Here is a 24,064-nt window from a genome sequence, read left to right on the forward strand (position 1 = left end):
GCTGATTTGCAAAGACATTCTATATTTGATGATTACATCTTGGTTCTATACCATATAGCAGCTTTGAATGCTTGGGATAGGGTTGAAGAATCAGGAAAGAGGACTGACTCATTTACTAAAATTATACAAGGCCCCGAAGAAGCCTTCACTGATTTTTTTTCAAAGATTGAATTCAGCTATAAATAGAATAATATCAGATTCAGAAGTTAGACAAATATTAATTGAATCTTTGGCTTTTAAAAATGTTAATTCAGTATTCAAAGGAGTGATTAGGCCTTTAAATGCAAGATAAGCACCTATAGATGAATGGATCTGAAATACAGCTGATACTGGATCTCACACTTATGATAATACTTGGATAGGAGAAGTAATTTCTAAAAATTTTAAGAAAAATCAAAAGGTCAGATGTTTTAATTAGGAAAAAGTGGATCATATGAAAAGGGATTGTAAGCAAGGTGTTCCTACAAATAATGTTTTTTCTAGAGATAATCCAAACAAACAGTCCCAGCTTTCTGGAATATGCAGAAGATATGGCAAAGGCTGGCATTGGACCAATGAATGCATTTCAACATGGGAAAGAAAAGGTAATCTTTTGCCATTGGGAAATGCCTTAGGAGACCTCTTGCAGGCCCCAATGTCAAATTTGGATCAATCATTCCCTGTTAGCATTGGGGAAACCTCTACACAGAGCAATTAAAGAACCTAATACTGAGATAACAACTCCAGTAGATAAAACAAAATTTTCAGAAGAGACCATAAAACAAGTATTTGGGCAAGCTTCTCTAAATGATCAAAGACCAAAACCAAAAGTACAAATAAAAGGCATTGAAATTGAGGGTTTGGTAGACACAGGTACAGATGTAACAATAATCTTACCAAAATCTTGGCATTCAGATTGACTTCTTCAGGAGGTAAATGTTCAGTTTCTAGGGATTGGAACTTTATCTCCAGTGAAACAAAGTGCAAAATGAGTCAAGTGTATAGGTCCAGAGGAAAAAAAAATCTTATGTGCCTAACATAGAAATGAATTTATGGGGACATGATTTATTGCAGCAATGGAAAACACAGATTAACATTCCTCCAATCTAAGAAACAAACTGTAAACTAATGTATGCTTCTGAGAAAAATATTAAAAGGTATTATCAAGAACAGTTACAGACTGTTCAGGTGGTACAGGGCATAACAGCTGCTAATCTTTCAAAGGTACCAACAGACCTATCTTTAAAATGGTTAACTGTCAAACCTGTGTGGGTGGAACAATGGCCTTTGATATCATAAAAGTTACAGGCATTAGAACAGCTGATACAGGAACAGTTAAATGTTCAACATATTGAAGAAATGACCAGTCCTTGGAGTTCCCCTAGATTTGTTATTTAAAAGAAATCTAGAAAATGGAAAATGGTAACATATTTAAGAGCTGTAAATATGGTGATTGAGCCAATAGGGTCTTTAAAGCCTGGAATTCCCTTGCTTTTATTATCTAAAAGATAGTCTATTACAGTGACTGATTCAAAAGACTGCTTTTTTACTGTACCTCTACAAGAACAAGATAGAGAAAAATTTTCCTTCACAGTGAATACTTAAAAAAATTCCCACCCTGTTAAAACATACCACTGGGAAATTCTTATGCAAGGAATATTAAACAGCCCCACCTTATGTCAATATTTTGTACAATGGCAATTAGAATTAATTCATAAACAGTTTCCTCAATCTATAATTTACCATTATATGGATAATATTTTATTAGATGATTCAGACAGAGATATTTTAGAAAAAAAATGTTTGGTGAAGTAAAGAGAATTTTGCCTTGTGGGACATTACAAATTGTTCCTGAAAAAACACAAAGAGGAGATTATATTATTTAGGGTATTAGATAGGTTTACAGAAAATTCAACCACAGAAAGTACAAATCAGGAGAGATCAATTATGAACTCAATGATTTTCAAACATTGCTGGGTGATATTAACTGGCTATGACACACAACTGGATTAACAACTCAAGAACTAAATAATTTATTTCAAACCTTACAAGGTAATAAGGACTTAAATAGTTCAATAAACTATCAGCTGAGGCTGAGAGACAATTGGTTCTGGAAGAAAAGAAATTATAGGATGCACATGTGAATCACTTAGATACAGAGCTTGATTGTATTCTGGTTATTTTACCTTCTACTCATAGAGTTATTCTTATGCAGAGAGAAGATAGTATCTTGGAATGGACTTTTTTTAAACCACATAAACAGAGTAAAAAATTGAAGACCTGTGTAGAAAACTTTTCCGAATTGACTCTGAAAGGAAAATAGAGACTTTATCAATTAGCAGGAGTAGACCTAACAGAAATTGTGGTACCCTTTACTAATGCTGAAATTGCCTCATTATGGGCAGAATATTAACATTGGCAAAGAGCTTGCAGTAATTTCATGGGAGAGATTAGCAACAAACATTCAAAAGCAAAAGACTTCAGTTTATAAAAAGAATTTATTGGATTTTCATTTCTATAATAAAGGGAACACCAATTTCTGGAGCCCCTACATTCTATACCGATGCAAATAAATGAGGAAAGGCAGGTTATAAGTCAGGAAAATTAAGTAAAATGGCTCAAATCCCTTATGATTCAATTCAGAAATCACAATTATATGGTATTCTCATGTTATTATTAGATTTTCCAGAATATCTTAATATAGTTACTGACTCTCAATATGCAGAAAGAGTTGTTTTACATATTGAAACAGCTGAACTTATTCCAGATGATTCAGAATTAACTTTGTTATTTGTTTAACTACAATAAGTAATCAGAAATAGAAATCATCCTTTGTGTATAACATATATCAGCTCCCATTCATGCCCTCTAGCACAAAGTAATAATGAAATTGATCATCACATGTATTTTAGATAGATAAGTGGTCCTCAAACATTTCAGAAACCTACAGAATATGGCATTTAAGATGTTTTAATAATCTAAGGCTTTTCATGACAGTGAGACATGTCTGCTTCCAGCAGCACCAATTAACTTCAAAAAGATGATGGGCATCAAAAACCTCCATATCAAGATTTTGTTTGATTGATTGTTTGTTTTGTTTTGTTTTTTAAGACAGGGTTTCTCTGTATAGTTTTGGTGCCTGTCCTTGATCTCGCTCTGTAGACCAGGCTGGCCTTGAACTCATGGAGATCCACCTGGCTCTGCCTCCTGAGTACTGGGATTAAAGGCATGCACCACTACCGTCTGGTTGGAGCTTTCTTTTATTGTGGCAAAGTTAGCCACCAGGCAAGAAACTACCCTTGCCTCAACAGCTGACAGCATGCTGTCCAAATTGGATGAGCGGGATACACAAGAAGGTGACTGCTGAAGTTGGCCAAGACAAGGACAGTACTTCAAAATTTCTGCTTTACAGAAAAGTCTGTCAGATATTCTAGGCCTATAGGCTCCAGTGTTGCAGAGGAACCTTGAGTGACTATCTAGCTGCTTTTGTCATTTCTATAGTTTTTAGAAGTGGTTTGCTCTGCATTTCCTTTTTATTCAGGTAATATTATATCTTTCTTGGGTCTGTAATGGAGTTGAATATGAGATAGTTACAGTTACAGTTTTCCTTGTTACCAAATTCAGAAGAGAAACTCACAGAAGAGGTATAAAGTATATAAGGTTGAGGGACATAAAAGCCTAAAGATGTTTTAGAATTCTAAAAAAGATGGTTTTGGGTTGGTAATAAAAGTTAGGATAGAGCTGGGCAGTGGTGGCGCATGCCTTTAATCCCAGCACTTGGGAGGCAGAGCCAAGCAGATCTCTGTGAGTTCAAGACCAGCCTGGTCTACAAAGTGAATTCCAGGAAAGGTGCAAAGCTACACAGAGAAACCCTGTCTCAAAAAAAAAAAAAAAAAAAGAAAGAAAATTAGGATAGAAAGTGAGTTAGGTACCAAACTTTGGACTCACCAAGATAATATAGATAATAGAGTAGTTTTTCTGAGTTTGCCAAATACAAATGGACTGGACATTGTGAATGCAATCCTTACTTGAGTTAAAAACTTTCCTTTTTATTTAGACAAAAGGGGGGAAATATTGGGTGAACCCCAAGTTTGCATTTGCATTATAAAATTAACCTTGGATCAGCAGGCTGAGTTAACAACTAGTTGACAGAAAGTAATCAGAGAGCATCAGAGGGCATCTGGAAGAGAGAGAGAGATGCACCAGAAGTCGTAGGGAGGGGTTTTGAGTGATGTGGCTGTTTTTGTTCTGGCGGAGCAGAAGGATATGTTTTTGGGGAGATGCCAGCAAAGACAGAAGGTTAGCTAATTGCTACTCAACCTCTCTGAGCTAGCAGGTTTTCACCCCAGCCTTTGAATCTCGAGTCTTACTTGTAAACACAATGATAGAGATTTAGTTAAATCTACCTTTAGTGGCAGTGATAGAGCAAGTGCCTGAGGGAACAGAATTCCCACCAGACTGTGGCCTGAGCAGCAGGCAGGTAACTGAGAAGTCACGATTGCTGGCTGAAATGGCAATAGATTGAGGGACAACCACTGTGCTGAAGCTAAAACAAAACCCTCTAGAAGCATCAAGACAGTACTTGGTAGGCTGTGTGAAGACAGAATACACACTGGAGGCCATATTAAACAAGACACCATATGAGCTAAGAAACTTGACTTTAGTGCCTAAAGAAAGGAAACTCAAAGTGAGGCTGGAATGTTTTTTTTTGTAAAGTACATGAAAAAGTTATAAATGAGTGTGTAATGAGCCTTTTTCTGTCCCACCATCCAGCTCCCAAATAATGACATGGGGACTTATTATTAATTATGAAAGCTCAGCCTTAGCTTAGGCTTGTCCCACTAGCTTTTATAACTTTAATTAACCCATATTTTTATTTTATTAATCTATATTCTACCATGTAGCATTACCTCTCTTTAATCTTGTACCTCTTGTTTCCTCTCTGTGTCTCTTCACACACCTAGATTCTTCCTCCTCACTCTCTCTCTGCCTGGAAGTTCTGCCTATACCTCCTGCCTAGCTATTGGCTGTCCAGCTTTTTACTACTCCAATCGCAGTGACACACCTTAACACAGTGATAAATATCCCCAAATATGAGTGCAAATGTACAAATGAGTCAGGCTAAGATTGAGCATGGTATTGGCCTATAGAAAGTAGAGGGTAAAGGTAGGTGTTTGAAAGAGATGAACCAGCAGATTAAGTCAAGATGTGTGTGCTGACAGGAAGGGAAGGCATGTGGATCTGACCTGAAAGGGAAGGGCGTAAGTTCTACCTTCCACCTACCAAGGAAGCACAGGTTCAGAAGTTTGAATATGCTGATACTGAGTTGCATGTTGGTCCTCAAGGTGGACTCTCCCCTGGGGATCTAAATGGATATATCAGAGTGCGTGGTGAAACTCTTATCTTGAGGTGTGCATAAATTATGTGAGTTGAAGCCAAGGGACTGGATGAATTTGCCCACAAATGTGCACTATGTAAAATTTAGAGGCCAAGAGTAACAGCTGGACCAACAGGATCTTTTATGAACAGGCTCCTCTGGTCTTCATTTTCTCCTTTGATTAAAGGACAGGATGCACTCTGTTTTCTATATGGTTCCATTCACCTAAAAATGTCTCATTCAATGCTTTTTTTTTAAAAAAAATCTGGTATGGGCTTTCACTTGCACAGCTCTTTTCTTCCACCTTTATTATTTTTGGAAAAAGCAGTTTGGAGCTTAAGTTCCTCTGAAGTGGCCCCTTGATCTTTCTGTCATAAGGACACTCACACAAAGAGTACAGCAGGGGGACTTTACAGGAGAAGAAAAGGCAAAGGAGAACCGGGGCAGCTCTCCGTGGCAGGACGTGGCCTTTCTCACACCTTCAAAGGAGCCATATAACAAGGGCTTCCCTCCCACACCTCAGTTGTTCAGAGAAAATGTTTCTGATACAGACCTGAAAAATAACACCAGGGCTTTGCATTAAATACTCCTAGCTTCCTTTCAATCCCAGAGGGACTTCTACTGCTGTAGAATGTGCCTAAGGTATTGGCATCTCATTACTTGCCAGTAGACCTCAGAAGTTATTAGGACCATAACATTTTCATTGGCCCTATCCCTTTTTATCATTTTACATGGATGCCACTTATCAGTGCATATTCCCTACTTTTCTACATCCCTCCTCCAATCAGCCACATGTAGATAGTCTCTGGTGAAAATACATCTAAATTTGTATTAAACCCAAGATAAAGGAGAAGAAATTCAATTTGCTTCTGTATACTGCCAGTTTCTCATTAGCCTTGACTTCTTAAGCCCCTGGGTTATGGGCCAGTGCTTATTTTCATGGCAGCGTTACTAGATTTTATTACATTTGTACCGAGAGGCAAGATAGTCTCGTTTTATATCTGGAGAAATAGGTTTAGTGACCTGGTGACAGCAGCAAGTCATGGATCAGTATATTTTCCTTATTATGTGAGTCTAGGGCCATATGTTTTTGGTTGTCTAGGTGGACTATAAAATGTATTGCTCATCACACACAAATTCAACACTAGCCAGCTATTGTCTTCTTCCTAAAACTACCCAATATGAGGATGTGACAGCCCTTGGGGTTTTCAAAACTTTGAAGGGGGAGAATCTATAAGCTCCAAAGCATCATTTGTTTCTCTCTATAGGAATCAAGTCATGAACTTTCAGGGAAAAAAATGCCTCATCTCATCTTTCAAAATGAAAGAGATGGTTTTAGGTATCAGAAGCCAAGGGTTCCAAGTGTGGAGTAGAAATTGGAAGAAACTGTGTAGCAACTAGAGCATCCTCTGTGCCAAATGGAGACAAGACATTAGGATTTTAGCTTCTGGAATAAGTACCTTCCAGCCTTTATGAATGAAGCAAGAAAGAGGTATCCCTTACCTTCTTGTTTGTCCCATGGAAGACAGTGGGATTCAACAAATTACCCCAAATCCTGCTTTATCAGCCCAGCCCCCAAAGTGGACAACTAGGCTTAGTGAGGAACACCTGAGGTCAGGACACCAAGAACATAGTTTAAATATAGAACACAAGCACATCCTCCTACCACCTGGACCAAACCCTGCAGGAAGCACTTCTGCCTCTCACCACAAAGACCGGAGGACTCTGAGGACAGATTCTCTGTGCTCCCCTCTAAATTGTTTTCCAGCACACACTTACACTAACTCACTCAGATAGTCATCTTTTTTTTCTTCAGAATTAGTTTTCCCTTGCATCATTTAAGCCCATACCTTTGGTGTTGCCTTCTGTGAAGATGGAAAGTGCTGAGTTTCGAGAATCCTTAGAACACCTGCAAATGCATGCCCCATCTCCCTCTGGAACACTGCATACATTGCCTCTGATTCTAAACCCAATGCTGCTCCTGCCCCCAGTGCCTGGAAGCTAAGTTCTCATTGTGACTGTCTTTAGGAAATCCCATCAGGTTGTAAATGCTTGGGGTCCAGCTCCAGCTAGGATGAAAGGACCCAAACAGCCATACTGGACAAAGGCAAGAGCGTGATCTAGATAATACTTCCCTACAATCCTGGTCCCTACATCTTGCACCAGACAGAGTACCAAGGGTTTGTGGAAATCCTCAGCCAGAGGTGTCTTACAGTGAGCCCTACTTTCTCCCTCCTCCCAAATCTCCAGTTTGCACATTCTGTTCCTAGGTGCTGTCTTCATGGATCAAATCTATTATCTCAACCCAATTCTACCTATAGAAAAGATGAGCTCTGTTAATATCTGCATTTTAAGACTCTTCATGTCCTCGCTTTTCCTTTTCTATCCTTTCTGTGTCAGAAGGAAATGGTTCTGCTCTTGCCTACACTTCGCTCGTGTGTTGTGCCCTTGATGCTCTCCTTGTTTGCCACCTCCAAAGAATTTGTACTGTTATGGTGCCTTTTAATCCAGGCCTCTCCACTGCTTCTTCCACTTTGGTATAAAATAATGCTAAAAGTTAGTCTCACTGCCATTTTCTCCAAAAATACATCCGACCTCAATTTTAACTCTTATATCTTTCTTCCTTTTTCCCCCTTTCATTAATTGTCCACCTGTTCAAAACTTGAGCCTGTGAATTCAGTTTCTGTTTTCATCCTTGCATTCAATTGTAAGCCCACTAGCCTTTGCTTCTGCCCCAGATAATATAGTGTGTGGGCAGAAGAGCACTGCTGTAAGATAATGTGAATGTCTAAGTGGGTTGGGAGCTTCTTGAAAATGTGTCCTGAGCACAGAAAATGAATGGGGGAATGAACAGAGGGCTGAATGCAGAGAGGTGAAGGAATAACAGAGGGTCAGCACGTGGAATGGCATTTATTGAATGACTGGTGGGAGTTTATGCCAAAGAGTGTGGTAGAAGTTATAACTATGTGTCTTATTTGAGTATAGATGATTGTGGTTCTTAATGCATTACTATTCCTAACTACCTATACGATATTCAATGTAACACAAATCTTAGAAGGTCTTATTAATAAAAACAAACCTGGAGCCAGATATTGGGGTGAACGCTGAAAGATCAGAGAAACTGAACAAGCCACAGCCAACCTCACCTCACCAACTTCTCAGCCAATCTTGTTTCTTCAAACTCGAAGCCTCCAAGTCCTCATCTGAATGGATTGCAGCTAAACTGCTGCTAAAAGCCTAAAAGCTTAAAAGAGACTCTAGTTCCTGGTCTTTGCACTGTATATACCTTTCTGCTTCCTGCCATCACTTCCAGGTGTGTGTCACCATGCCTGGCTGTTTCCAGTGTGGCTTTGAACTCACAGAGATCCAGATGGATCTCTGCCTCTGGAATGCTAGGATTAAAAATAAGTGTGTCACTATTTCCTGGCCTCTATGTCTATCTAATGGCTGTTCTGTTCTCTGATGCCAGATAAGTTAGGGTGCACAATATATTGGGGGACACAATATCACCACAATTCAACAAGTTGATTATCATTTCTAGACCTCCATCTCTTATACATAGAGCCTTTTTTTGGACAAAAGAATTTCTCATGCTTCTTGACATCTCAGAGATAATAAGGAAAAGTTCTTGGTTATGTGTGTTGGAGTAGACCTTAGAAATGAAATGGTGCCTTGGAGACTGAGGCATCATTACTCTTTTTAAACCTGGCAGGGGTCCTTGTATTCTGCATATCGTCTGGTTTACCACACACTTATTGGTTAATAACTCATTTTTCTCTCTTTTTACTCAAATACAGATGAGTGGAAGCACGTGGCCTTTGATAAGATCACAGTTTCTGAACCTATGCAGCATGAATCTGAATCCCACTTTGTCACTTAATAGCCATATGATCCTTAGATGGATCACTTAACTGATTCAGCTTCAGACTCCTAGCCTTGAAAGTGCAGAGAAAGCAGGAAGGAAAAGCCCTGCCTCCCAGGAAAGCTGTGAGAGCTGGCCTACAAGGAGCCTCTGCCACTCAGTGCCAGACATACTGGAGGCATGAAAGAAATGTGAGGTTCCCTGGCTCTCTCCTTCTCTTTCTTCTACAGTAAGGTCGCAGTTTTCAAATGTTTTTTACGTCATCAGTGTCCCTACTTGTTCAAATCCATTGGGTTAGTTAGTGATGGGGTAAAATTCAGAAAGTAGGTGGATTTATTATTCATGAGGTTCTGATTTTCTTTACTATGTTGTTTTGTTTTTTTGAGACAGGATCTCTCTCTCTCTCTCTCTCTCTCTCTCTCTCTCTCTCTCTCTCTCATAGGCCGACTTTGAACTTGTGAATCTCTTTCCCTGGCCTACCAAGTAGAACTTCAGGTATGTACTTCCACACTTCACACATACACACATACAGTTCTTATCCAAGCCACTCACAGTACTATTTGAGGATATCTATATCTATACCTATACCTATATCTATCTATCTATCTATCTATCTATCTATCTATCTATCTATCTATCTATCTATCTTCCATCCAGCTATCTAGCTACCTAGGTAGAGATAGAGAGCCAATTTTCAGCATTTCATGGCTCTCAGAAATGAAAATTTTAACTAAATAATTTGTTATTATACAAAATTTCTTCAATATTATTGGACTGTAAAGGGTCCTGATCTTTTATAACAGCAGGAATCCCCTCTCTTCCATGTCTCTGTGTCTATCTGCATCTGTCTTTCTTTCATGTCCCTTTTTGGGCACCATCTGGTAGCTTTGGATCCATCTAGTCAGCCCCTATCTCTACTTCTTCTCTTTCTACTCTTATCAACTAGATTTGATCATAAACCAAAGTTTTGAAAAGGAAGGAAAAACAACAACAACCTAAAACTCACAAAGCCAATTAATCCAACAACAATATCAACAATTAAACTTTAAACACACACGGGACGCATACATACTATGGAAATGAATTATTCTAAGAATATTCTTCTTGAAGTTGAATGAGCAAATGTTGGAATTCATTTAGATGCATGGAACAGATTGATAATTGATTCTGTAGGCATATGATGGGATAGTTAGTATATGCTATTAGTCATCATAATTTCAAAGAACACTTAATAACATGGCAAAGCACTCACAATGCAAAGTAAAGTCATTTGCTTGTTTCCAGACAGGGTCTCATCATATATTACAGGCTGGCCTACAACCCAAGATCCTGGAATTAGAGGTACTGGAATTAGAGGAATGTACCACTTAGTTGGTCAAGTCAAAACTATTTTTTAAACTTTTAAATGTGTAAACTATGAGTTCAGTTTACTAAAAAAAAATCATGTGGATAGAAGATAGCAGAACATGTGGCTGATGCTTGTAGTATGCTACTCAAATGTAGAATTCTGAATTATTTCAATTTTTAAAAAAATTTATTTAGATATTTTATATAGTTACAGAAGAATATTTTAATAAGAACAAAGCATATTATTTTGAGAACATGGTTGTTAGCTACCTTTATAGTAACTAATATGCATGCACTGAGTGTTCTACTTGTCTAGCTGGAAAGCTATTACAAGGGCATAAAATATAGTTCAAAAGAACTTAAAACACGTCTATTCTCGACTTATCTATCCTCAAGAAAATCTAGCCTCCATCTATCCCCAAGAGAAACCTTAGAGAAATGCTTACTATGTTGATAAAGACAAAAGAAGAGTTGTTTTGATTCCAGCAGGGATAATGGTCCTTAAGTCCCATCATTTCCCACCCTCTCCTATTCCTTCTGGCAAGTGGACAGTATTGGTGAATCCTTTGAACCCTGGAGAACACAATTCGTGTAAGTTAATCTTTATTATCAATTTGACTGGATTTTTACCTGGGGACATATGGAGTGTGTCTGGAAAGGTATTTCCAAAGAAGTTTAACTTAAGTTGGAAGACCTACCCTAAATGTGGGTGGCACCATCTCATAGGCTGTGGTCCAGAGTGAATAAAAGGAGAAAAGGAAAGGCCTGATAAGCACGACATTCACCTTTCTTTGATTCCTCTGATGCAGTATGACCAGTCATGCCCACCACACTCTGTCATGATGGCAATGTCTCTCTGTCTGTACGACCTCAAACCAAAAGCCAACATAAACCCTTGTTCCCATAAGTTGCTTCTTGTTGTATATTTGGTCAGAGTGATGAAAAAGTGACTAATATAATGTGTAAAGATCTTTACTTGGTCCAGTGTCATCATGCCACCTATGAAGAACCCAGCACCAAGGGAGGGAGAAGTGATTTACATAGGCTCCCTGTCCTCCATTTTCAGTCTCCTGGTAACAGTTGCACAGCAGCCATAACTATACCAAGAACTCATCTTTCAGCAACACTCTTGGGAACTAAAAGCAGTGTCCGTACCTGCGATGCTGACTATGAATAGCTAGCTATCCTCAGCAATGCACTCAGCAAGCCATATGCTGATTTCTGCCCCTTCAGCAAGACTCCGGACATTATTTATTATTCAGAGGTGACCACAGCCTCTTTTACAACCTTCATACTTTGTGAATCTCCTCTAATCCCCACCTCTGCCCTCAGGCTGCCTAGGTTTTCCAGAAATACTAGTAAATCCTTTCTCCTTGTTGCAATGAATCAGTGTCCCTGTGGTCTGCAAGTCCTCAACCATGCTTCACACTGAGCCAACTTTTGGATGGAAACATAAAACTCAAAATCTTGCTGAAAGCATTTGGAGAGCCTGAGGTGTTTATAGGAACTGGGGAGTGTTAATTCCCACTTGTGAGGCCAGCCCCTACTCTGGTAATTATATTTCTCCTGACAAAAGTGTGTCCCTGCTGCTGCTGCTGCTGCTGCTGCTGCTGCTGCTGCTGCTCCTGTTAGAGGTAGCCTCCATTTTCACCTCACACACTGCAGTTTGGACTTCAGGTGTCTCTGAGGGTGGTTTTGCTCACATGGGGTATTGTTTCCTTCAGGGGATGGTTGCATTTCAGCACCAGCAGAGCGGGCCTCTGAGTCCTGTGGTTTGGTGAGTATTTGGAAAGAGTTCTGGATTAATGAAGTTGTGTACCTCTAAGGTGGTATCATCACCTAATCTCTTTATATCATCTACTCAGGTAAGAGTGATGAGAAGCCAACCTCACGTGCCTCAGTTTCAGTTTAGTATATGCCTAAAGGCCAGGATTTTGACAAAGCATCTGAACCCTTTGGATGTGACAGAATTGGATGGGAAATTTGCTTAAGCACCTGAAGAGAACCGAAGGCTTCTTACTTCCTAGAACATATGGAGATGTCTGCCTGCCACTTCTGCCACTGACAAGGAACAAGGTCAACTTCTGCTGCCAGAGTCAAATACTGTTCACCTCTAAGTATCAACCCCGCCCCCGTCTGTCTTTGTGTCCCTCCCTCTCTCCCCACCTTCTGTCTCTCTGTCTCACATAGCCCAGCCTTTCCTCAGGCTCACTATATAGCCATGGGTGACTTTGAACTTCTGACACTCATACCTCCCCATGGGATTATGAGCGTGTACTATTACAACCAGTTTTCTGAGGTGTGGGGATTGAACCCAATTTCGTGCTAGGCAAACACTCTACCAACTTAGCCATATCCCTGTCACCCAAGCAAATTTTCTCTTGTTCTTCATCTCACAAAAGTAAAAAAAAGAGGCACTTCTCTTCATTTTGAGAAACAGATCAATAAGCCGAAAATATGGAGGGGCTTGAAGAGTTGTGACATTTGACACAAGCTTTCTTGAATGTGGCCTCTGTCCTTGTCAGTGATGGTAAGAAAGCATGAAGGTAAGAAGGATAAATTTGTGGTTTTGTAATATCAACCAGCAAAGAAACACCACTTTAATTACTTGGAAAAAACACACTTTATTAAGATATGATTCTGTGAAGAGCTATATTACATATTTTTTCCTAAAATTTCAACATGCTTATTTTAAGAAATGTAATAATAGAACAATATTTATGGACAAGATCTATTCATGTAGCTCAGTCTGGCCTTAAACTACCCTCTAGCCTATGATCCTCAAACCATCATAAGATAATCTTCTAAGACAATAAGGCTCACAAATTCAACAATTAGTAACATATACATATACACATACAAACACACAGTAGAAATCTGGTAATCTCCTATGGATGTTTACTGTATACATTTACATGCTCTCTTCTCTAATATAAATGATCACTAACATTAATCAAATATCTAGTAATAGCTAATGTTCACTGCATCATTAATTTTTATTATTAATTCTAAAATATATCACTTGGCTGTTGATATTCTTAGTATCATTTTTAGAGGCAAGCATCCTAAAAGGCAAGGTCTACCGGAGGTTATTATGTGTTCAGCCCCTGTTAGGGTAGCTGTAGCTAATGGATAAACGACCACCAGAACCACTTGACATAGTTAGGATCGTGATGAAATCTCAAAACTAGAAAATGTTAGAAAGATCATAGATATACTACATCCACCTTGTGTTAATTCCACAGAACTGGCCATGAACACTGTGCTAACTAAACTCAGCTGGGTCTTCATCCTGGGCAGAAGATGATGGGCCATGGAGACCAAGGTAGAAATCCTCTCCATATTGACTCACAGAGCCTCCTTCTCTGGGTTCTTGATGTCCAAATCTCATATTCATTACCCCTTTCCCAGGCTTCGGGAAACCATCAAATACTTGGTGTTAGCTCTTGTGACTTCCGACCTTTCTAGGACCAGACACAACTAGTTCATTCAATTGTTCCTTATCCTTTCACACACTTTGGAGGTCCTGAACAATTCATTTACAAGATTTCACTTCTTAGAGAGGGTGCAGTTAGTGGAGGGAGAGGGGGGAAGGAATAAACTAAACATTTATAAGCAGCAAGTGGAAAACACACATGAGTGAGTTGGTTCTACTATAATGAGGTCATAGAGGAGTAACAGAATTAGTAACTGAGAGGAAGGCTGTGCCCTAGAAAAATGCCCCCAAATAGGGGGAAAATATACCTTAAAAGAAAACCAAACATAGTATGCATTTGAACTAGGTTCACCCACTGATCTAGATGCTTCTCGACACAGCAACCAGAACATAATTCCAAGTGTCCCTCAACTAAGTCCTCCCAAAATTGTTGTTAATTCCTTATTGGAGTAACTCTACTTCTATTAGTGCTGCAAACATTGCATTAACCTTTCAGACTGTGATGTGCTGTTGACTCTCTCAGGCTCCCTGGAAACTGAAGCCAGGAACTATTTTTACAGGGTAGTTATTAGTTGTTTTTCTTGAATGCAGTTTTGGGAGTCTATGTTTATTCTGACTACATATCATGCTGTCAGATTCAACCCATCTTTCCAACCTGCCAAATTTCTTCTGCACACTGACTTCCATCTTTGCATCCAACGCAAACACTGCCTTTGCCAGTTTCATGCCACCTATGTGTTTGATGCACATTCCTTTTATTGACATACCACATGTTATCAATTTCCTGTTATAAGATGTATAATCAACTGGGTGATAAACAGCATGGTGCAACTGTCACTTCTGTCTAATTCCAGAACAATGCTCTGGTTTCTCTGTAGATTGTACAAATCTCCCACTGTTAACGTCCCATTTCCCTCTTCTTTATCCCCATTAACAGTCTCATTCCTCTCAACCCATCCTTGGGTAACTACTAACTCACTTTCTGTGTGTGCAGGTTTGTCTTTTATGCACAGTTCATAACCACATGACATGTTGGTTTTCTTTTCATTTAGTGTAGTGTTTTTAAAGGTACATCCATTCTGCAGCATGTACTAGAACTTGGTTTTCGATGTAATAATGGCACACATAAATATATTTTGACTGTTAATGGTTGCTTAGATTGTGTCCCTTTCTTATACGAAGAATAATGCTGCTACTTGTAAAATGCACATATATAGATCAGAGGTCTAGATCTAGATGTATGAATACATATATGTTTTTCATGTGAACAAATGTTTTTAGTTCTTTGAGGAATATATCTGTACTGGATGGCTTGTCATGTGAATATTCTGTTTAACTTTTTGAAAACCTGACAGACTGCTCTCCAAATCAGTTTTTTCATTACCCATGTGTGATGGCTTTGGTTCAGCTCATTTTCCACAGGACCTATGGTTGTTTGTATTTCTTATTGGAGTAACTTTGGTAGCTGGGAAGTGGTTTGGGTTTTTATTTTCTGATGACTAATCCTGTAGTATCTTTTTATGTGCTTATTGATTATTTGACTTTCTGCCACTGAGACATGGTTACTGAAATCTTTGCCCAAATTTTAATTGGATTAGTTGTCTTTTGTTATTAAATTGCAAGAATGTTTTGTTTATATCACCAACCCCTGATCAGATAGATACAAGATTCACAAATATTTTCTGTTATTCCATGGGTTTTATGTTTACTTCCTGGTGGTAGTCTTTGAAACACAAATGTCTCAAATGTTGAAATCTAAACTTGTCTAGACCTTTCTTGTTATTTGTGTATTTTGTTTTTGTCCCAATTTTTAAAATACTTTCATATAATATATTTTGGTCATCCTATGTTCCCTCCCCCAACTCCTCCCAGTTCCCATTCCCTTCATGCTTGGGAAAGGAAAATCAGTTTTCTTCAATGGAGTGGCACAACCACAACCCGAAGCAGGATGCATGCTCAGGAATAGTTGGCCAACACAAAATGCATTCTGTGCTTTTTGGATTTATTGTTGTTTTTGTTTGTACTTTCTTTCGATGGCATAGTCAGGACTCATGGCCAAATCCAAGATCATGAAAATTTTACCCATATTTTCTTCTGATAGTTTTTATAATTTTATCTCTTGTATATAGGTATTTGATCTGTTCAAATTTATTTTTATGCATGATACAAAGCAAGGATCCAACTTCATGGTTAGTATATGGTAGACTATTTTGTAGTTGTCCCAGAACAAGTTTTTGAAAAGACTATTCTTCACCCATTGAATTGTCTTTGGCACTCCTGTCAAAAACGAACTGTCTATAAATGTAAGGTTTATTTCTGGACTTCCAATTCTATTCCATTTGTATATGTCTGTGCTTATGCTAATAGCACACTGTCATTATTGCTGCGGCTTTATAAACTGCTACAGAAATCAGTCGTAGTGATGTTGAACACAGCAGGGCTGAGTAAAGAGCTGTGTGACACTAGACTATGAAGCCCATGAAGGCAGCGGCTTCATCTTCTTTGGTTACTCATACATTTCTAGTAGACAATGTCTGACATATGCTTAAAGTATGATTAAGTATTTGTTCACTGACTGATTGAGTAAATGAAAAATATAAGTAGAATTCATTTTCAAATTGCAATCCCTTATGAATCTACTTATCTGGACCTGCTACATTTGCCTGCCATTGTGTCTGTCTGGGACACTGCTATGAAAGACCTTGCCAAACTTGCTAAAGTCCAAAAGTTATTTGTTTTAACCCTCAGTGCCGAGAAACTATATGTGACATCTGTCACCTTACAGTCACCAAAACAATGCCATTTATGTCATAGGCAGGGCTTCCCCTGATGATTTAAGAATGAAATCATCTATTATTTCCAACAAAACTATTGTTACCAACTTTTATGACTTGCAAGTTTCATAAGCAATTATACTGTTCTTATTTAGTAGATTGGAAGGAAAAGAACCACTGTCTAAAGAGCTAATGTCCTAAGTGCCACTGCTCTTTGCCAAAGAGCCAGCCCAGGAAGCAATGACAGAGGCAAGGGAAAGACCCTGTACAACCCTTATGACAGGCACTACAAAGGGGCCTTCTACTTTTGACCAGGTCATGAAAGAGTTACAAAATGGCATGAGGAGTACATTTTCATCTGAAGATTAAATAAAAGTCAACCAAGTCAAGGACACAGTTCAATCTTTTTTGTAAGTTTAGTATATTCTTATTTGTATAAAACAAATGATTTTGAATTATAGGGGAGCAGTGCGCGTGCACACACACAAACACACACACACACACACACACACACACACACACACACACACACATGCACGCACACAGACACGGGTACCTGCAACTGTTAAGTTTTGCATTTAGTTGAAGTTTATATTTTGATGTAGCTCTACATACAAATACTGACACTGACATTGATACTCAAGCTAGGTTGTCTTATGGAAATGTCCTTGCCTGAAATTACAAGCAACTCCTGTAACATAATCATTTCAGCCCCAAGTACTAGCACTGCTTTCATATGTATAAATAATAACCATCACCATTATCATCCAAGATTGCTACACAGGTTATCCCATTTAATCTTTCCAGTTGAGATGGATATTTTTCTTTACTGCAAAAATGAGACCATCAAAGCCTGGAAAAGCTAGAAAAAATTATCAATTCATAATCAGAGGAGCCAGGACTCAAACCCAGATCTATTTGATACCAAAATATGGCTTTAATCACTGTGTCATGATGCCTCTTAGGGAGACATAATGCACTGAAAATGTGCACAGGGCAATCTTAAATAAAGAGAAGATGCCTGTGTGCCCAAACAATCCCCAAATATAATCCAATTGTTCATTCTCCAGCTGCCAACCCTGGGCTTGCCCAGGCCAGATCTACATAATCGTAAGACTGATTCTCCTCGAATTCTCAATGCTGCAGATTTGGGGTTTTATTTTGTTCTTTGTTTTTTTGTTTGTTTGTTTGGTTGGTTGGTTGGTTGGTTTGGTTTGGTTTTTGAGACAGGTCTCCTGATATAGCTGAGGCTGACCTAGAACTCATGATCTCCCTGTCTCTGCCTCCCAAAGTGTTGAGATTATAGGTGTGAACCATCATGCCTGGCACACTTTTTATTGTAACAAAAACCCACACACAGCATGTATTCTACTTTCTTAACAACTTATTGTACAGAATTCTTTTTTTTTTTTTTTTTCCAAGACAGGGTTTCCCTGTGTAGCTTTGCGCCGTTCCTGGAGCTCACTTGGTAGCCCAGGCTGGCCTCGAACTCACAGAGATCCACCTGGCTCTGCCTCCCAAGTGCTGGGATTATAGGCATGCGCCACCACCGTCCTGCTATTGTACAGAATTCTTAACCGTATGTACAATTGCTGTATGGAAGATTACCCTCCAGTCCCTTTCCATCTTGCATGATGATGGCTTTGCATTCACTGAGCAATTTTCTGTTTGTCTCTCTCGCAGCTTCGGAAAACTATCACTCCACTTTCAGCTTCTGTGACTTACCTACTTTAGATACGTTACATAAGTAGACTCATGCAGTATTTGCCCTCTGTGATTGACTTAAAGTCCTTTAGCAGGATCCTCAAGATTCCTCCATGTTATGACACATGACTAAATAATATCACATTGCATTCATCTACCACATTTTTCTTTGTCCACGGCTATTCAGTGAGCACTTACTTGGATTTGCCATTATACACAACAACTCAATGAAAATGAGAGTGCAGATATTTTTTTCAGGGAACTATTTACAATTTTTAAAATAAATATCCAGAAATAGTGCCAGCAGTATGATTCAGCAGGTGAATGAGCTTACCCAGCCTGATGATCAGAGTTGGGTCCCCAGAACTTACATGGTGGAAGAAGATAACTAGTCTCTCAGGTTGACCTGAGACTTCCACACACATCAACACCCAACATAAAGGATAAATGAATGTTAAGAAATAGTAAATAAACATCCAGAAATAGAATTGCTAGATCATATTTTTGTGTGTATATGTATGTATGTGTGCTTGTCCTTATGTCCATATGTGTTAGTATTCATGCAGGTAGATGCCATATATGAATGTAGGGTGTCTTCTTCATTACTTCCCACTTTGTGCATGTGTGTGTGGAGAGACCCACATTCATGTCTACGCAGGCTGGGGGTCAATGTTGGCTGTCTTTTTCAATCACTCTTACTTTTTTTGAGACAGGGTACCTTACCTAATATTCACCAATTTAGATAGACTGGCCAGCCAGCAAGACCCAGGATCTCCCTGTCCTCACCTCCTCAGCACAGAAGTTCAAGATACACGTTCAAGGCTTGTGCTACATAAGGAAATCTTATCACATACACATGCACACACCCCTTTACATATCATATATATGTATATATACATATAAATGCTGAAATATTTTTACAGTAGCCTTTTATCAAATTAGTAGCTTACCAACAAGTATCCCAATTCCATAAACTTCACACTGTTGATTTTTCCTTTGATGAACATAAGCTGTTTAGTTTGAGTTTTTGATGTTATATCTAAGAAGTTGTCATCATTGGCATGAAGTTTCCCCCTCTGGCCCAACCCCCACCAGAGGTTATTTTGTTGCAAGCCTTACAATTTGCTTTTCAATTTATCTTCAGTTCATTTTTGTATATAACTTAAGAATCTATTTACAAGTGGATATCCAGTTTTCTAACACCATTATCTGACTATCCTATTCCTTTCTGGCATCTTTGTTGAAAAAATTTGACCAGATAATATGAATTTACTTCTGGCCTTCCTTTTCTGACTATTGATCTATATCATATCTTCTTGCATCATACTGTTTTGATTACTATAGCTTTGTAATATTTTGAAGACAAAATGGAGAAAGAGCCTAGACACATGCAGCATAAGATTTTCCATTGTTAAAATGGCTGTACTACCCCAAATGGTAGATTAGATCCTTTTCAAAATTCCAAAAGATTTTGTTATTGTTGTTGTTTTGCAGGAAAAAAAAAAAAAGGTTCATGGAAGGGAAGCGTTAGGATAGTGGTATGTCTTGAAGTTAGTAGAGAATCACAAGGGAACCTAAATAGCCCCACCCCCAAAAAACAAGTCTTCTGGAAGAAGAACATAGTTCTGGGCTTTTATACCTTGTTCCTTAAAGATTAGTCCACCACAAAGGGCCTTTTACATCCTTAAGATGTTCTTATATTCAAAGATGTTATCTTTGAAAGACAATTTGGAGACCATTTAAACAAATGAATCCCAGAAAGCTAAAGCTGGTTTCAACATTTGGGTCCTCTACAGGTCATTTCTAGACAGAGGCTGTAGCGGTGTAGGTGCTCATGTCTCCCAAGTCCATTCATACACTGAAACTCACTCAACAATAATATCAGGACTTCAGTCGGAGATTTTAATTGCAAGGGTGGGAACATGGGAACAAGGTTAACACAAGATGCCCTGCCCCCTTTCCACCATGTAACTTACAACAAGAAGTGGGAAACCCTCACATAGTTAATGACAGCAGGCTGTGAGTAGAAAAAAATCATCATAGTAGTAGATATACTTATGACAAAGGTTTGATATGGAGATTAAATTAAATGACACAGTGCCTGACATAGCTTATCAAGGATGTGTGTCAGCTCTTCTTGGTTATGAACATTTACATCTCTGGGACTTGTGGGGAGTCCCTGTGGTCAGTCACATAGTCTCTATCCACAGTAGGTGTGGCTTTTCAAAACTGGGCAGGATGTGTGAGACAGTTCTTAAAGAATAAGGCAGTGGGGCTGGGAAAAAGGAAGTAAGGAGAAAATCTGGGATCCAGAGAGGAAATGAAGAGAGACAGAAGAACAAGGTAGAGGAGTGATTTAAGATCAAATCATTGCTGGGAATCTCCTGTAATGGATTCTTCTCCATTCCTTCACTCCACGTGGCCCACTATGAGGAAATGTCATCCCTGTATAGATCTTGAAGGAAGTAAAGGCGAGCATTCTTCCCACGACCTCTTGCTAACTGCCTATCTCCTCATCCCTGATCACTTAAGTGACCCAGTCTGATTTAGGTTCTTAGAGGTCAAGGAACCCAGATCACTTCTCTGAATGCGAAATGAGGCTGTAAGTGTACTTTGGGCAACAAATCAAAACCACTGGTAGCAGTCACTTCAACTCAGAAGGTTTCTCTCTCTGTAGGACCAACTGCCCTTTCATAAAAAATCCTCTTTATCTGTGAATCATACAGCTTACTGTGGAAGAACATACATTCTCATTAAGCAACATCAATTTTCAGCGCACTTGATATAATCTCTTGTGCTTCTATAATTAAAAATTAAACAAGAAGTGTTATGTCGGAGAAACTCCAAAGCTGATTTTATGTACTCTCTTTTTCCTCTGAAAACATCTTTCTTACCAGGGTTTTTCCAATATAATTATATTCCTGGGAAAACAGGCAGGCAAAAGAATAAATCAATATGTAATCTTTCTTGAAAGTTGTAGCTTATATTTTATGATCTTTACAGGTTGTTAAAAAATCAAGTCTGAAATTTTCTACAGTGAACACATACTATTTTCCTTTTTTTGTTGATTCTTGAAAAAGGAAAATCATATACAATATTGGTTCAGTTGTATCTTTTAGACACAGAGACAACCACAGGTTTTCAGTCACTCTGAGGATTTCTGCTACCATATTTCTTAATGTAAGTGCCTGACACATAGAGGTTGCTTAATGGATTTTTCTGAATGAATAAACATTAATATTAACAATGAAAAACTAAGAATATATTTGAGGTCTGTAAAAGTCAATATTTTAGCCTAGCTGGTTTTCCTTACCATGTCTCCACTTTTCCCTTTCACAAATGGAGCAAGGCCAATCTCAAGGGAAGTATGAGACATTTTGTCATTTGCCTTAATTCATTTAGGAAGCATATTTGCATTTGTTTATTTAGGAAGGTCATAAAACTCAGAGAAATTTATATCTGTCTTTATAAGTTGTAAGGGGGAATCACATGTTCAGATACAGGGAAAATTTGATTACATGAATATTATTTGACATGTCTAAACTGCTTAAATTTTAAAATAAAAGATTTTTACATCAAAGTAGAAACTTAACCTCTCCTTTGTAAAGTTATAAATACTAAACTAAACTGAACTCATCATGGATAAAGAGCGTGATCACTCTTCTTGGTTGTCAACTTGACTACATCTGAAATTAACTAAAATCCAAGTGGCTGGGTACACCTGTGACGGACTATTTTCTTGATTAAGTCATTTGAAGTGGGAAGACCAACTTTTATCTGGATCTTTTGAGGTGGGAAGATATACCTTTAATCTGGACCACACCTTCTGCTGGCAGCCTATATAAAGGACATGGAGGAAGGAAGCTTGCTTTCTTTGTCTCCTTGTTCTCACTCTCACTGGTAAGTCCACTCCTTCACTGGTATTAGAGCCTACTTTTGGGGAATTCTGGCATATACTAAAAACCAGCTGAGGCCGATATCCAGCCTTGTGGACTGAACAACTACTGAATTCTTGGAACTTCTATTGGTAGACAGTCATTGTTGGACTAGCTAGACCACAGCCTATAAGCTATCTAAGTAAATAAATATATATGAGATTTATCTAAATATGGGATTTATTAGAATGTTTCTCTCTGTCTCTCTCTGTCTCTGTCTCTGTCTCTCTCTCTCTCTGATCTACATAAGTGATAGGTATATATATATTCTATCAGTTCTGTTCTCCTAAAGAATCCTGACTAATACACAGAGTTAGTAATTAATCATCAGGCAGGACTCATTCCCAAGCACCTAATTCTAATTCTAACACATGTTCCACTACACTGCACTGTGGTGTGGACTCCTTCAGTGCTTTATGGGTAGATAATAAAAGTTAGTTAAGGCAGATGATGACGATAATGAAATTTCACTGTACTGGAAACAGGAAAAATGAGGTCAGTTCGCTGGCATTCAGTGGTGCTTTGTTAAGACAGAACATCCATTCCTCTCTATCTCTCTCTACATTAAAAAATTTACTCCATGTACTGTGTTTAAAATAACCCTTGGGCAACTAAATATCACTCATTAAAACAGTTAAAGCAAGTGACAGCTCCTAGTAATACATTTTGAGAACAGAAGAAGCAAGATAAAGGTAGCTTAGAAACTGTGCATAAGCAGAATTCTTCCACAGCCACCCTGATCCCCTGCTGGACAATTTTTTAAAAATGGATATTTTTGTACCACAAAAATGAAGAATCTGAGCCTTTGACATCCAGAGAAAGGCTGACACTTCCATAGGTGTTAATTTGCCTTCAGGAGTCTGGGAGAGAAAAGTCCTAGCATTGGCTAAGGAATACTAACTACAAGGATAGAACCTAGGTGGGTATTGAAACTCCATTTGAGTGGTACACAGAGGACTACTTGAGGTAGGTGCCTCCATGTCTAAATTTAAGAGTCAATTCCCAATGAAAACTTAGTTTGGGGTCTTTCATGTTGTTACTACAAACAGGACTTTCTCATTTAAAATGGTAAAATCCGAGAATTGGAGAGTTTTATGGCAGTGTCTGTGAAAAGCTTTGTCGCTACACAAACCCCACACGCCACTTATTGGTATAGAGTTAACTAAATGTATTCATACTTTAAATCAAAAGACTTTCAAAGATTCTCAGAAGTACTGGTTATGACAGCTCCAGATTGGAAACAATGATCATCAGTGATAGGGGACACAGTGAGATACCACTACAGTGATCATGCACAGCTATTCTCAGAAGCAAACACAGTCCTACGAAAGCCAGAGGTCCAAGAAGCCAACCCCCTAAAGTTGGCACTGAATATGAACTTGTAACCTAATCAAATTATCTATGGTAGTAAAATTTAGTCAGTGGGTACCTTGGAAGTGGTCCCTAGAAGAAAACTCAAGAATGATTTGGGGAAAGGGACTGATATCCTTGTTTCTTAAAATAATGATAAGAAGGAGAGGAGGAGGAGGAGGAGGAGGAGGAGGAGGAGGAGGAGGAGGAGGAGGAGGAGGAGGAGGAAAATGTATTGTCCTTTGCATGATGTGTGCATGATGTGTGCATGTGGACATGCATGTGAAAGCATGTATATAG

The sequence above is a fragment of the Peromyscus eremicus genome, chromosome 15 (assembly GCF_949786415.1).
Source record: "Peromyscus eremicus chromosome 15, PerEre_H2_v1, whole genome shotgun sequence".
NCBI lineage: Eukaryota > Metazoa > Chordata > Mammalia > Rodentia > Cricetidae > Peromyscus > Peromyscus eremicus.